Genomic DNA, 14,469 nt, shown 5'->3' on the forward strand with positions numbered 1-14,469 from the left:
TCAGTCATCCGCTGGGAGCAGTGGGTCCCAGAGCACAGCTGTGGGGGTCCTGGGTCAGTCGTGCTGCCCCAGGGGGAGGTCTGCGATGGGGAGCTATTTCCCAGAGAAACACTGGTTGGGTTTTCAGGGGCTTTGACACAAGAGGCTGGGGGTGCAAAGATGACATTAGCAGCCAAGGAGGGGAAGCTGCGTGCACGTGTCCAGGCTCAGAAACCAGCAGGCTGGGTGGCCTGTGTGTCCACCTCCTCAATCTCTGCCTCATCTAGAAGTCCTGGGGGAGCAGCTGGAGGGTCAGGGCCCCCCAGGCATCCCACATGGCTCATTGCTCCCTGGAGGGCAGATAGGGCCAGGTGGGGCCAGGAAATGGCTGTCCTTCGAAACTTTTGGAGTGGCTAGCTGAGGCAAGGAGGGCCTGGGGACTGCAGGAGCAGGACTTCACTGTGGGAGCAAGACCTCCAGGGCCCAGCTTCCCACATCATGATGCTGGACGAACAAAGACATGTATTGAAAATAATCATAGTGGACCCTGGTGGGGTCCTACTACGTGCAGGTGTGTACGTGCATGATCTCCTATAAGCCTCACCCCAACCCAGCAAGGGACAAGCTGGACTGTCCCAATTTTACAGCCAGGGAACTTGACAGCAAGTAACTTGCCCAATGTCACACAGCTGGCAAGAGGCAGAGCCAGGAATGGGACCTCTAATGCCATCTTCACTGCATTCCAGGAGTGTTAGTCCTGGGGCTGCCGCTCATGGCCACCTGCTCCTGAAGACCTTCCTTCCCCTCCCTGGGCCTCTGTTGCCTCGCCGGAAGTGAGATTCGAGCAAGACTCGAGCAGTTTCTTAAACAAGGTGTGCCCCAGAGCCACCCGGGGAACTTTTGAAAAATCCTCCCGGGCCTCACCCTGTGAGTGGGGACCAGGAGCATGCATTTTGTAAATGTCCCTTTGGTAAAACTCCCAAGGCAAGTCTTGAGGACCCCCAACCAGGAGAATCCTCTGATCCTACCAACACCTTGAATTATTCCCCATGTGACAACTGGAGCACAGAAGGTTTGATTTCTTCATGTTCATTATGGGTGAGCTCTGCAGAGCTGTGGGGAAGATGGGCTGGCAGGCCGGGTTGCAAATGAAAACCAAACACATTCTAAATTATGAAATGCACAAAAACCCCGGAAACCAGGCTCTTTCATTCAGATCCAGAGAACTGGATGCCGTATCCTTGGCAACACAGTTTGAGGAAAACAAGTCTCTCTCCCACTAGCCTCGTCATCGAGACGACCAGTCTTCTGTCCTGGGACGGGACGCAGGGCCTCTCTTCAGCCTTCTGCTCCCACAGCCCGTCTGGATCAACTTTATGTAGGGCTATTATTTGTGGAGCTGGAGGGAGGTGGGAAAACTTTGGAATCTGAGAAACTTGCCGGAAACCAGCGTGAAAAACACAGACCTAAGAGTCACATTGATGAGATTTCCGGAACTGTTACAAACCAATCCCCATTGCCCATTGTGTCCTTAATGGTTTTGAGAAATGGGTCCTATAATTACATCCCCTCTTGAGATGTCCAACAACGAAACTCTAAGCCTGGGAGGTAAAATAGTTGCTTTGTCATCCCATTACTCAGAGTCCACAAGGAACACATTCAGGATGAATTTTGCTTTATATTTAATTTACTCCATATTGATTTTCATCAGTGTGATTTAAGCAATTACCTCTGAGCTAATTCTGAGTTAAAAAGGAGAAGTTAGAAGTTATACAGCATAGACATTAAGATATTGGAGCTTTACAACAGATGGAGTTGTAGTGATTGGGTGTGTCTAGCTGCCACTTGTCTCCATGTTTACAAGTGGCAACCCAATAAAAGGGTAGGCGCTGTGGGCACCGACCGACGTGTGAGGAGTAATTCCATCGCCCACACCGTGGCTCATGGAAGCAATGGAGATGGGGTGGCCCTACGTTGCAGCTAGATACCCTGAAAGACTAGAATCTGAAGTGTCCCGAGACAGGATGGAGCTGGGTTCTGGGTCTCCCGCAGGAGAGGTCACAGGTCACCAGCGATGTCTCCAGGTCACAGTGAAGAAAGCGAACTGGGCTCCTGGGTGCGGTTTCCCTTGGGCTTCAGCCTGGGGAGACCCACCTCATTCATTGCCTCTGCAGGTATTTATGGGCACCTGCCCAGTGTCCAGCACTTGCTCGCTGACAGACGGAGAGGTCTCCTGGGCTCTGTCTCTTGGGAGATGTGTTAGGGCTGGTGGGGAAGGCCCCAGGGCCCATGGAGAAGGCAGAGTCGATGCACAAAGAAGGATGAGGATGAAAGGATGTGGAAACTGATCAGGACCAGGAAAAGAAGGGCAGTCAGACTCGGCAAGGTAAGTCAGGTGGCCCCGCACCACGGGACTCACCCTCCAGGGTCCCACGCACAGCTTCCTCTCTGCCAGGATACCCCGCCCCGTGCTATATGCGTGCATGGAGCATGTGCAGGACACACAGGCTGTGAAATAATGGTTAGTAGAGTTATGGATGCAGGAGGGAGAAAGCTTGGAGTAAAATAATGGTAACTCAAGGTGCTATTTATCGAGCACTATTGGGTAAGGCAGTCACTTGGTCCCTGCTCGGCCGCATAAGCGTGGGCCCTGGCCTGGAACACTTCTGCACCGAGACAGGGAGCCCGCACAACGTGTGCTGGGCTTAGCCCCTTGGGGAGGAATACCTTCCCGTTTCAGATCCAACTGGGTGCTCCGTTTTTCTGCATAAGCACCTGGGTCAATGGCCCTCAGGTGTGTCCCCAGCTTTCTGTATTTGAGACCCCACAGGGGAGCAGGAAGTGGGGTGCATGCAGCCACACTGCCCACGTTGGTTGCTGAGTGGATCTGCTGAGTGGATCTGCTGACCACAAGGGAGGGACACACTGCAAGGGGCAGATCTCATTCTCTCTCTCTCTCTCTCCCCCCCCCCCCCCCTTGCTGTATTGAAATGCTGCACCACTTCAGCCTGATGTGTGTGTGTTGTCCATTCTCAGCAACCTTGAATTACACACTGGTCTTTCATGGTGTCACTTACCTGATTTTATCTTGGCTGCACTCATGTTATTTTCTGTCGTTTGGCACAGCCTGGCCATCCAGCGATGGGTGAAACAAGCACCTCTGTGCCTGGGGGTGCGTCCCGTGCATTCCCCATGCACACCCTGGCTGGTGGAAGTGCTCCCGTTGGTCACACGAGGAAGCTGAGACTCAGGGAGGTATGTTTCTTGAGGTACAATGAGCGCTGGCGTGAACCCTGCATATGGAGTCCAAGGCCACCATCTTTCCAAGGAAATCTCATGAACGTAGTCAGCAGAGTTGCACAATGGGCAGGAGGGGCCCTCCAGGTGGTGGACAGGTATAAGCTCAGGCACACTGGGGAGCTGCAAAGAGGGGCCTGGGCAGGGGTGGGGGTCAACGGAGAGAAGACAGGGCAGGATCAGGGGCCTGTCCCCAAGGTCAGGCACTGACCTTTATTCTCCTAATATCTTAATCTCTGAGATAATCCAGAGGCTGGGAGGAAGCCAGGAGTGCTGGAGAGGGTCTCTGCTGACCTGTAGCCCCATGTCCCTTGGTCAAACCTCTACTAGGCTCTGCATGGGTCTGACTGGCTAAGCCCAGGTCACCTGACCACAGCCCAGGGCCCAGGGAGTGGAGAGAGAGTAGATACCTGCTCCACTCCCCAAACAGGACAGCATTGTGACACTGGGTCCTGGCCATGTGGGGGCGTGCCAGCCTTCCTCTGACCAAGAACAGCACACGGGCACAGATCGCATTGTTGGCAGGAGCGTCTTCAAGCCAGGAGAGGAGGCAGTGCCGTGGGGCATTCCATCTACCAGGCCTTACAGGCGCAGGACCCTTGGGTTGTAGGCTCCTCAAAGGCGGAGGAAACACTTGAAACCTGGGAAAAGTAACGTTGGGCTGTGAAATATGAAAGAAAAATCACAAAATTGTAATCGATACAAGTTTAATTGAACATCTACAAAATGTCATGTTATGGCTGCTAGTCAGCAGGGACGTGGTTTGACGCCTGCGTTGTTGGCTGTAAATGGTTTTTAATGAGGACCATCGGTGCTCGCGCTGCCGGGTGAGGTGGAGTGGGATCTGTATCGGTTTCCCGGGGCGGCCCTGACCAATTACCACGAACTGGTGGCTTAAAACAATAGAAATGTATTCTCTCACCGTTCTGGAGGCCAGAAGTCCAAAATCAAGGCACAGCAGGGCCAGGCTCCCTCTGAAGTCTCTGGGGGAGGCTCCTTCATGCCTTTCCCAGCTTCTGGGGGCGGCCAGCCAGCCTTAGCATTCCCCGACTCATGGCTGCCTCACTCCAATCTCAGCCTCTGCCTGCACATGGCCTCCTTCTCTGTGTGTATCTTTTGTGTCATCTCTTCTTCTTATAGGGACACCAGTCACTGGATTTAGGGTCCTCCCTGATCTAGTGTGAACTCAACTTGATGATGTCTGAAAAGACCCTGTTTCCAAATAAGGTCATAGTCTGAGATTCTAGATGGACGTGAATTTGGGGGATGCTTATTCAACACACGACAGCCTCCCAGGGAAAAGTGTCTGGGGACCAGGCAGGACTGGCACGGTGTTAAGGGGAGGGGAGGAGCTGTCCCTGGAACCTCTGAGATGGGGAGTAGGGGTGGCCCTGCCGGGAGCCGGGTCCCCCCTGGCTGACCATCGCTGGCTGCTGGGAGGGCAAGGGAAGACAAGAAGAATGAAGCAGGCAGGTGGTCTGAGCAGTTCTGTAGGAAAAGACAGTGGGGGCAGGGAAACAGGGCACATTTGAGAGTGACGAAGTACGAATATTAACACAATAATGACAGCCAACGTTTTCTGAGTATTGAATGTGGACCAGGCACAGCTCTTAGGCGTTACAAATTTGAAGTCACTGAATTCTCCCGCCCGCCATAGGAAGTAGGCACTGCTGAGACTCCCACGTGATAGAAAAGGCTCAGAGAAAAGAACTTGCTCAAGATCGTATAGTAAGTGGGAGAAGTGGGACTTGAACTGAGAACCCTGGCAGACTGGCCCCCAAGCCGGCCCCCGTCCTCACAAGCCACTGTTGCCTCCACATGGAGGGTATGGCGGGTGCAGGCTGAACGGGGGCACGAGAAAGGGGGCAACCACCCCTCTCTGAGAGGGGAATGGTGGGGGGAGTGAGTTTTGTGTGTTGAGGGGGTCGGTGAGAGAACAGGTCCATGTTGGACATGTTGAGGAGAAGGGGTCTGTGGGACAGCCTTGTGCCACCATGGGCACGGCATGGTGTGGCCAGGCCCTCGGGAGACCGGAAGTAGGATGTAGAGTTTGCAGGGAATGTATAGACCAAGAATCTGAATAAAACAGAACTACAGCCCCTCCTCCCTCACGGCCCATACGCACAGACTCTTTCCCTCAGTAGCCAGGCCTCGCTCCCACCTCCTTTTCTGTTTTATTGACGCTCCCTTGACAACTTGCCTCCCTCTGCTTGCGTGGACACAGCAGCAAACGGTGTGACTATTTTAGGATGTGCTTCATCTTCACGTTGTTTCTTCTCCCACCGGTTCTATTCGCATCGGTTGTTTGGCTCAAGGGTTTGAATTGTTGGTTTGTGCACTAAATTCATTTCCCAGAAATGTCAAGCATCGCCAAGGCCAAGAGTGGGACATGCGTTTTTCTTCTGAGGCTTCTCCTTTCGTGCACAAATGGGTTGTTTCATTTGGCTGCACGTGGAAGCTCTGTACCTTGAACTAAGCTGAGAGCTGCAGCCCTGCCTACCACGCACCAGGCTGCCTCTTGCTTCGTGTCCCCTTTGAAATGATTGCTTGATATCTGAGCAGGAGCGTGGCCAAGGTTCTCAAGCCCCCAGAGGAATTGTGGAGCCATGACACTCACCTTCTGGGTGGACCTGGACCACCACTGGCCCATGGTCCCTAAAAAGTGGCCATGGGTCTGTGTGTTGCCAGTGCTAAAAGGAGACCTTTTTTCTGTCCCTCCTCCTAGGATGTCCCCGGCAGACCTCTGATCAGTGTGGATAGTGCCAGCCTTCTACTATGATCCTTTAACGCCCTGATATGTGCCAACTCAGCATGCACACCTGCTCCTTGGTCATTTCTTGATGCTAAATCCTGTGCACAGTTGTAAGTATTCTGAGGAGGCCCTGGAGGGTTGAAACTTTTGTGACCACATCTCCGACACAGTTTGAGACCGCTGGCATTCTAAAACCGAGATAAACTTTGTCCTTGTGGCATTGGGAGTTTTCCTCCTTCGCCTCACATTTTTCTGCAGTGGTTTGGCACTTTCCAAGCTTGAAGACACAGAACCAGATCTGTCACTTTGGTCCACGGGCCTGGTGACCTGGCAAGCAGCCATGATTGAGGCTAGGAGGAAAAATGACTGGTAGGCACCCCACTGGAGTGGCACCAGCTCAGGATCAAGCACTAGGGTATTCATGAGAGTGGAGGCCGTGCCTCAGTATATGATGATGATAATAATAATAATTAACAATAATAATGATGATGATGACAGCAGCCATGTCCTCACTATGTTCCCAGCACTGTGGTTTATGCTTTATATATATTAATAATCAATCCTCCTAATTGTCCAGCTGGAGACGAGCAGTGCCCTTGTCTAAGCCAGGGTCATATGCAAGTGTCATGAGTTAAAATGTGTCTGTCCAAAAGCTGTTGAAGTCCTAACCCTAGTACCTGTGAACGTGACCTTATTGGGAAATAGGGTCCTTACAGATGGTCCAGTGGAGATGAGGTCATTAGGATGGGTCCTAATCCAACTGGTGTCCTTATAAAAAGGGGGAAATGTAGACACAGAGACATGCACAGAGCAAAGATGGTACGAGGACACAGGGAGAAGACGGCCATCTACAAGCCCAGGAGAGAGCTTGAAGCAGGAACTAACCCTGCTGGTACCTGATCGCAGACTTCCAGCTTCCAGAACCATGAGACAATACATTTCTGTTAAGCCACCCAGTATGTGGTACTTTGTGATGGCAACCCGCGCAAACAAATAAAACTGCAAGTGTTTTGTTAAGGAAGGTCTCCCATGGGAGATTGGTGAGGAAGTGGGGGCAACAGGACAGAGAGTGGGAAGAAGCCAGGAAAGGTGGGCGTTCAGACTCTTGTTGGGGGAGGGACATGGGCATTTGGGCCATAGAAAAAACCCGTGGCTTGTTTTTGCAATATGAAGTTGATCCTAACAGACCTTAAATTACATAAATTGTGACCAGAGCAGAGATATACGGCCTGAGGGGAGAGTAGGACTCTCAGCTTCCTGCTTTTTTCTTTGAGTCATTCATTCACTCATTCACTCATTTTCTCATTCACTCCTACAAGCATTTATTAAATGCCTATAATGGCCTAGGTTTACCAAATAAAGAAGCTTGAGGGGATTAAAAAAAACTCAGATTATCTTTTTAAAAGATTCTCTTCTATATGGTTATGCTATCCGTTTAATATATAGTATGTTTCATTTATTTATCTTCTTAATCATTCCTCCCAAACTTGTTGAGTTAGTTTTTGATACAAAAGTGAAAACTGTACAAAAAAGGTTTAGTCAGAGAAGTACCCCATCTACCTGCACCCCCTGTAGGTAGCCAATTTCATTAATTTTGGGGCTACCCTCCAATGTTTCTGTTTGCAAAAATCAGCAGATATATATGTATATGTAGTTATTTTCCTTTCTTACTTATACAGAAAATAACCTCACAGTAGATACTTTTTCATACCTTGCTTTTTTCACTCAACAATATATCCTGGAAATCACTCTGAATTAGTACATAGAGAGCCTCATTTTTTTTAACAACTGCCTAGTATCCTTTATGCGAATGTACCACAGGCATTTCATCCCCCTCAGATGTATGAGTGCCTATTATACACAACGCTGCAGTGACTTACCGGTGTGTTTCTGTCATGTTGTTGAAAGTGTGTCTTCAGGCTTGCTTCTTAGAAGTGGGACTGCTATGTTAGGGGAAAATACAAGAAGTGTTGTTAGCTTTGATCGAATTTCCCTCCATGGGAGGGTGCTACCATTTTGTGCTCCCGCCAGCAATGTATAAAAATGCCTGATTTTGGGGGGGCAGGCAAGGGATCCTAACAGGCAGATTAACAAAGAGTCTGATTCTGTGATGCCTGGATGGCACTCGTCCATCAACAGGGAAACCCATCAGAGGGAGGGATGGCAAGCAGACAGATGTGCCCGCATTTGTCTGTAAGATATTTTCTGCTTGTAGTTAGGTAGGGTGGGGGGCTCCAGAAATGGTGGGAGTCACACAGCCCTCTAGTTCCCTGTTCCTTAGAGAGATGTCCTGGGAAAACACTCTCTCCCAAATGCCCTGTCCCATGGCCAAGCCCCCAATGATCATGGGAGCAGACCATGCAAAAATATGAATGCTGGGGGGTGAGCGGTGGTCCACAGGGAGCCCCTATGTGACAATCACACACTGGCCAATCTACAATGTAGGGAAAGAAAGAGATGGAATGGCTTTTTGACTAGACGTCCAATTCTGTCTCGTTTCCCCTCCCACCTCCAAAAGCCTCTGCTGGGTTCTAATAACATCTGGTAAGCAGGTCTAGGTCTGGGCTCCATGGGGAAACCTCGGTAGAGCATTTCTAGAGTTCTTTAAAAATACTATGACAAAGAACCTCCCTTGCCAGATCTGACAAGCTGGAATTTGGGGGAACAGAAATATACTCAACAAAGTCACATCCTCAGGGGAAGCAGGTTTCCCATGAGTGTCCTGGGAGGACAGAGCCCGGGCGGCAGAGTGGGCTGCTGCCCACATGGCGTATATGATTAGGGGGCTGGGACTAAGTCGCTTGTCTCTTTCCCCCAAACAGCCCTCTTCCAATCATGCTTGAGATTTCACCAAATGATAAACTCATCTTTAAAGTGATTTGGGGGAGGGGGAGGTCTGGAGATCATCCACACGTTAGTTCATATTTTTCTAATTCTATTGCTTTTCTCTTTTCACTTCATTTCATCCAAGTGAAGCCAGCAGTTTATTTTTTTATTTTTTAATTAATTTTATTAATTTCAGTTGAGAAGCCAGCATTTTGCTGAAATGGGAGCTTTGATTCGTATGTAGGACAGATCTCCCCCAACAAATTCCAACTGTTTTTCGAGTCTGCCTCCACCTAAGCTTCCTTAATATGTCTCCATCATCGAAGACATACTCTGTGACTAGATGAGGCAAGATGGCAACTTTTGCCAGTGGACCTGGGACCAGGATAACCAGGTAATGCTTCCCATTCCTGAGAGGCAGCATGAACCACTGACTAGACACAGCACTCTGGAGCCAGACTGCATGGGTTCAAATCCTTGCTCCTCCACCAACTCATGGTGTTCTCTTGGGCCACTTCCTCACCCTCTCTGCCTCATTGTCCTCATTTACACAGTGGAGACTCATTCATTCAAAGTGGATTTACTGAGACCCTACTATGTGCCAGGCCCTATTCTAGGCTCTTGGGATACATCTAGAAACAAGAGAGACAACCATTTCTGTCCTGTGGAGCTTGCATTATTTTGGGGAGAAAGACCGTAAACAATGACATTGTGAATGGGTAAAGATATAATAGGTAACTAAACCGAGATAGCAATCAGTAAGTGATGCACAAGGTGGTGAGTAGTACGGGAAAAGAAAACATAGAGCAGTAAAGGGGGAGGGGGAAAGGGAAACAATTTGAAATTTAAAGAAATATGGGCAGTGTCCTGTATCTCGGTTTGGATGGTGGTCACCTGGATGTATTTGTCAAAACTCACTGAACTGTAAACTTAAAATCTGTGCCTCTTAGTGAATGGAGATTATACCTCAATAAGCATAGTAGTTTGTAAAATGGTGATCAGAGTAGCCCTGATTGAGACAGTGACGTTTCTAGAACTTCAAGGAGGTGGGGAAAGTGGGGAAGCAGATGTCTGGGGGAAGGCAGAGTAGAGGCCCTGAGCAGTTGTCTCCCACAGAGTCTAGAAAACCACCTGGTGCCACAAGGACTGGTCACACCCACTTCAGTTGAAGAATGGGTCAGCTTTGACCAGGAAAGACAAAAAGACGGGGGCAGTCCCCTGCCCCTCACAGGGCATCGAGGAGGACGTGTGGGTTCATCCGGCACTTTAGGCCCAGCTGAGCATCTGTGTCAGTTAGTTTTTGCTACAATAATGCTGTGTAACAAGCTACCTGAAACATCCCAGTGACTTAAAGCAACAAATATTTATTTTTCTTGTGCATGGGTCTGCAGGTCAGCTGGAGAATGTCTGACCTTGGCTCAGCCAGGCCTAGTTCCATGCTGTGAGTTGGGCTCAGGTCTGTAGCATGGGTTGGCTCCATGTAACGTAACTGTTTTGGAACCACAAGCACATTTCAAGCCTCTGCTCATGTGGTATCTGCTGAAGCAAATCCCATGGCCAAGGCTTCTGTCAACGGGAGGGACATGGACCCCCCACAGCAGGAAGTGCTACAGTCACAGAATGGAGGGCATGGATGTGTCATCGTTTCAGGGAGGGAAGAATTGGGAACAATAATCCAATCTACCCCAGGGTCTCTGATCAAGACAGAGACCTCCCGAGGCAAAGAAGAGCCAGCAGGCCCTGGGTTCCAGCCACCTTTGCTCTCAGAAACCCCTTGAATAAGTGACAAGGAGAAATGTCAGAGCCTTCAGTCACCGTCATCGGTATTGATGAAGGTGCCCGAGTGGGTGGGGGTGGCGCTCTGCCACTGTGAGGCCTGGCCACTACCTTTCCCTGCCTCCCTGGGCACCATCCAGGATCCGCCCACACTTCCTGAGTTTGAAATGTTTCTGAACATGATGGGAAGAAATTTCCATTATGTAATACTCCGTGATCTGACATAGTGGCCCGGATTTAAGGTTTAGCCTATATCCTCAGCAGAAGAAACTTTCATTTGTAAGCTTTATTGAGCAATGTTTTTTTGTTTGTTTTTTTAAATAATGACCCATCTACAAAGAATAATAAAAGTGACAAATATTGGTACACCATATACAGATTGTCACTTTGGATTTACTGCCCCCCAACTTTTCCTGGTGAGTCACACTAAATTTACAGTTTGGGTCTTAATCCATCACTCTGTCTTGTAGTGCAGCGTCTAATCTCACTGCTGCTCTCCCCGGCACAGCTTCTCCCAGGTACACTTGCAGCCCGGATTCGTATCATCCGTAATGCGTTTAAAACAGCGCATCAGCTATAAATCAGGGCCTTTATTGGAATGCTGGAAAAGTTGCTTTAAACACAATAAATTTAGTGCTTTTGATTCATCCCGGGAAATCTGACAGTAGGAAGAGGAACTGAGCCCCTTTGAACTCAGGGATGGGAGAATCATCCCTTCAAGGTGAAAATGAAACACTTTCTCCAACTTCGAAACTTTCATCCCTTGTGACCAGGATTCGAAAGGAGCCAGAGAAATCTAGGTTTGAATCCCAACTCAGTCACTCACATGCTGTGTGAACTTTGGCTAGTCACACAACCTCTCTGAGCCTGTTTCCCACTTTTAAGATGGAGATGGATTGCCTACCTCCAAGGTTGTCGTGAGAATTAGTGAACAGGCCTGTGGGGTGTGCCTAGTTCGCAATAGGTACTCAATACATGTTCATTTACTGAGGTGGCCCCTCAGGAGTCAAGGCCTTCTTCTCCGATGGGCCCCAGGACCTGGTTCCTCCTGGAGAAAGCAAAGCAGCCCTGCATGTCTGTTGGGTGTGAATCTCTACCGTCCACACCTGCAGCCCTTGCTCCTCCCACAGGATGGAGGAGGGTCCACTGCTGGGGATTGCAGGGCTCCCAGGACCCTGTCCCTGCCTCTAGTGCCTTCCCTAGGATGGCCCAGAACATCTGAGGATTTCCAAGGAGCTTCCTGTCAACCCCAGTCACAGGGCTGGTTACAAGAGTCAGGTTCTCTGAGACATGTCCTTCTGTCTCCACTTTGCACATCCTACCCTGCCTCCCCATCTTACAGAGGAGGAAACTGAGGCCCCCACGCTGGGTGGGAGAGGTGCCTGTGTGCTACATGCCTGGGTTCATCACTGGGGTCCTGATGCCCAGCTCCCGGGAGCCTTGCAGGGGACCCAGCAACACAAAGACAGGACTCTGTGGCCACCCCCACACTCGCATCACACTGCAGATGTCACATTCAGGCCCAGAGCACAATATAGTCATAGTAAAGCCTGGACAGCAGCTGTCTACCCCACCACATGTATCTCTCTATCCTGCCCTCACCCCTCTCATTCACCTGCCACCCTTAACGTTTCTACTACGTGCCAGGCCTGTGCTGAGCATGACATGGAGCAGACCCTGGTCCTGCCACTTTGCTGGCTGCTGGTTTCCTTGCTGTCTGAACACATAGAAGCATGCTGGACCTCAGGGCCTTTGCACTGGCTGTTCCCTCTGCTAGAGGCCTCTTTTCCCAGAATCCCACAGGGCAAGGAGTGTCCAGTTTAGGGGAAGGCCATTCTGAACACAGACATTCCCAGCCTGGACAAGGCTGGGGTCAGGAAAGGTGGAGGGGCTAGGAACCCAGAGGGGCCAAGGCTCTGCCTGGGGAGCTGGGGTGGATGGGGCCCTCCCTCCACCCCCTGTCCCTGCCCACTCATGTTCTTCCAGACCCTTCTCCATGTGTTTGCTCATACCAACCCCATTCAGCAAGTGCACCTGCAGCTTCTTGTCACTTTCTGAAGCCCCTGGCCCTCAGGGACCTGCTCATGTCACATCTTCTCTGGGAAGGGGTCTCTGGCCCAGCCCAGCTCAGCAAACTCCCTCCAACTGTGAAGTCCTGAGGTGGCCTTGTGAATGGCCACATGGGCGACGTCATCTCTCACAAACCTTCCCGTGTACACTCAGGTCCGATGTCCCTCCTGGAGCCCTGCCCTGGGCCAGGAGGAAGCCAAGGGAGGGGCTCTTGTGTGGCTACACTGCTCCCTGGGCATCCGGAAATGGAAACGAGGCCACTAAGCCAGGGAGCTGCTTCCAGAAGCCACACAAGGAGATTAAGGGGGATAAATGCCTCCCAGCAAGACATTTGGGGAACATAAATTTCACAAGGAATTAGTCACTCTAAATTGCTTTATTTGGTTTTAACTTAGAATAGCACCTAAATTATTCAGCTCAGTGGTGGTGGGGGGGGAGGGAGCAGGAAATGGTTGCCAGGGCCTGCATCAGCCCGGAGGAGTCACGGGCTGAAACGCTGGACATCTGTCTGGGGGTGGCCTGTTGGTAGCTGGTAGGATGCCTGGATTCCTTCTGAATTTGGTGAAAAAACAAACCCAGGATGGGAGACGCAGGCACGACTTTGCATCAGAAATATGTGTGTTCCCTTTCACACAGAGTTGGGGGAAGGAGGGGTGCCAGGTTCCACCCCCCACCCCGCCATTTGAGAAACCTCCCCGACCCCACTTTCAGCTCTGCTGTGTAACACAACTCCCCCAGGCTGCACTTCTGTCCTCCCTCCTTCCCTTAAACCTGGTCTGGTAGGTTTGGTCCACCCCACTCAGGAACAGCTCCCGAACCTCATGACCTCCCTGCTGCTAAATGCAGCAGTCCACTCTCAGCCCTCACTCAGCTCAGCCCGAAGCTGCCACTCTGGCCTCCCGGGAAGGCTTTCTTCCCTCAGTTACCTGGACGGTGCATCTCTTGCTTGCCTCCTGCCTCATAGGCTGGTTTCTCTCTCAGCAGTCCTCTCCCTCCTCCCCCGCCCCCACACTGTTCACTGACCTCCTAACTGGGCCCCAGGGCTCTTCCTTTGGCTGCACCCCTGCCTTGGTGAGCCTTAAAACCATCAATTCATCAATGATTCCTAAGTGTATCCCTCCGGCGCCTGACCTGCCTTTGAAACTGCAGACTCGCACATACTACGATTGCCTTTTTGCTTCTTCATTTGGATGTCAACTCAGACATCTGAAACTTACCAGCCTCCCAAATGAATTGCCAACCCCCCGCCCCCCCCCCCCCCAGGACCTCTCCACCTAGTTCACAGCAACTCCATTTCCCATGGCTCAGGCCTGACCCTTGGCAATCTCCTTCATTTTCCTCTTCCCCTCATATGCCCTCCCTAATCCATCTGCAAATCCCATTGGCTCTCCTTCAGAACATATCCAGGACCAACCTCCTCTGCCCCCACCCTTGTCCAAGCCACCGTGGTCTGTACCCTATACTGCTGCCTTAGCATTTCCTGTGTCCACTTCTGTCCTCACAATCTAATCTTGGGGGTGGGGGGCAGCCAGAGGTAAAGCATAAGATGCTTCATGTCCCTCCTCCCATTTCCTTTTCTGTTTAAAATCCTCCAAAGGCTCATGTCACAGAGCAAAGTCCTTACAAGGGCCGACCAGACCCCTCTTCTGACCTCTCTCCTCTATGCTCAAGCCACTTCTGCTCCTGGTCGCCTTGCTGTTTGAACATGTGAGGCATGCTCAACCTCAGGGCCTTTGCACTGACTGTTCTCCCTGCTGGACACCAGTCTT

This window comes from Rhinolophus sinicus, linkage group LG10, assembly GCF_036562045.2.
Source record: "Rhinolophus sinicus isolate RSC01 linkage group LG10, ASM3656204v1, whole genome shotgun sequence".
Classification (NCBI taxonomy): domain Eukaryota; kingdom Metazoa; phylum Chordata; class Mammalia; order Chiroptera; family Rhinolophidae; genus Rhinolophus; species Rhinolophus sinicus.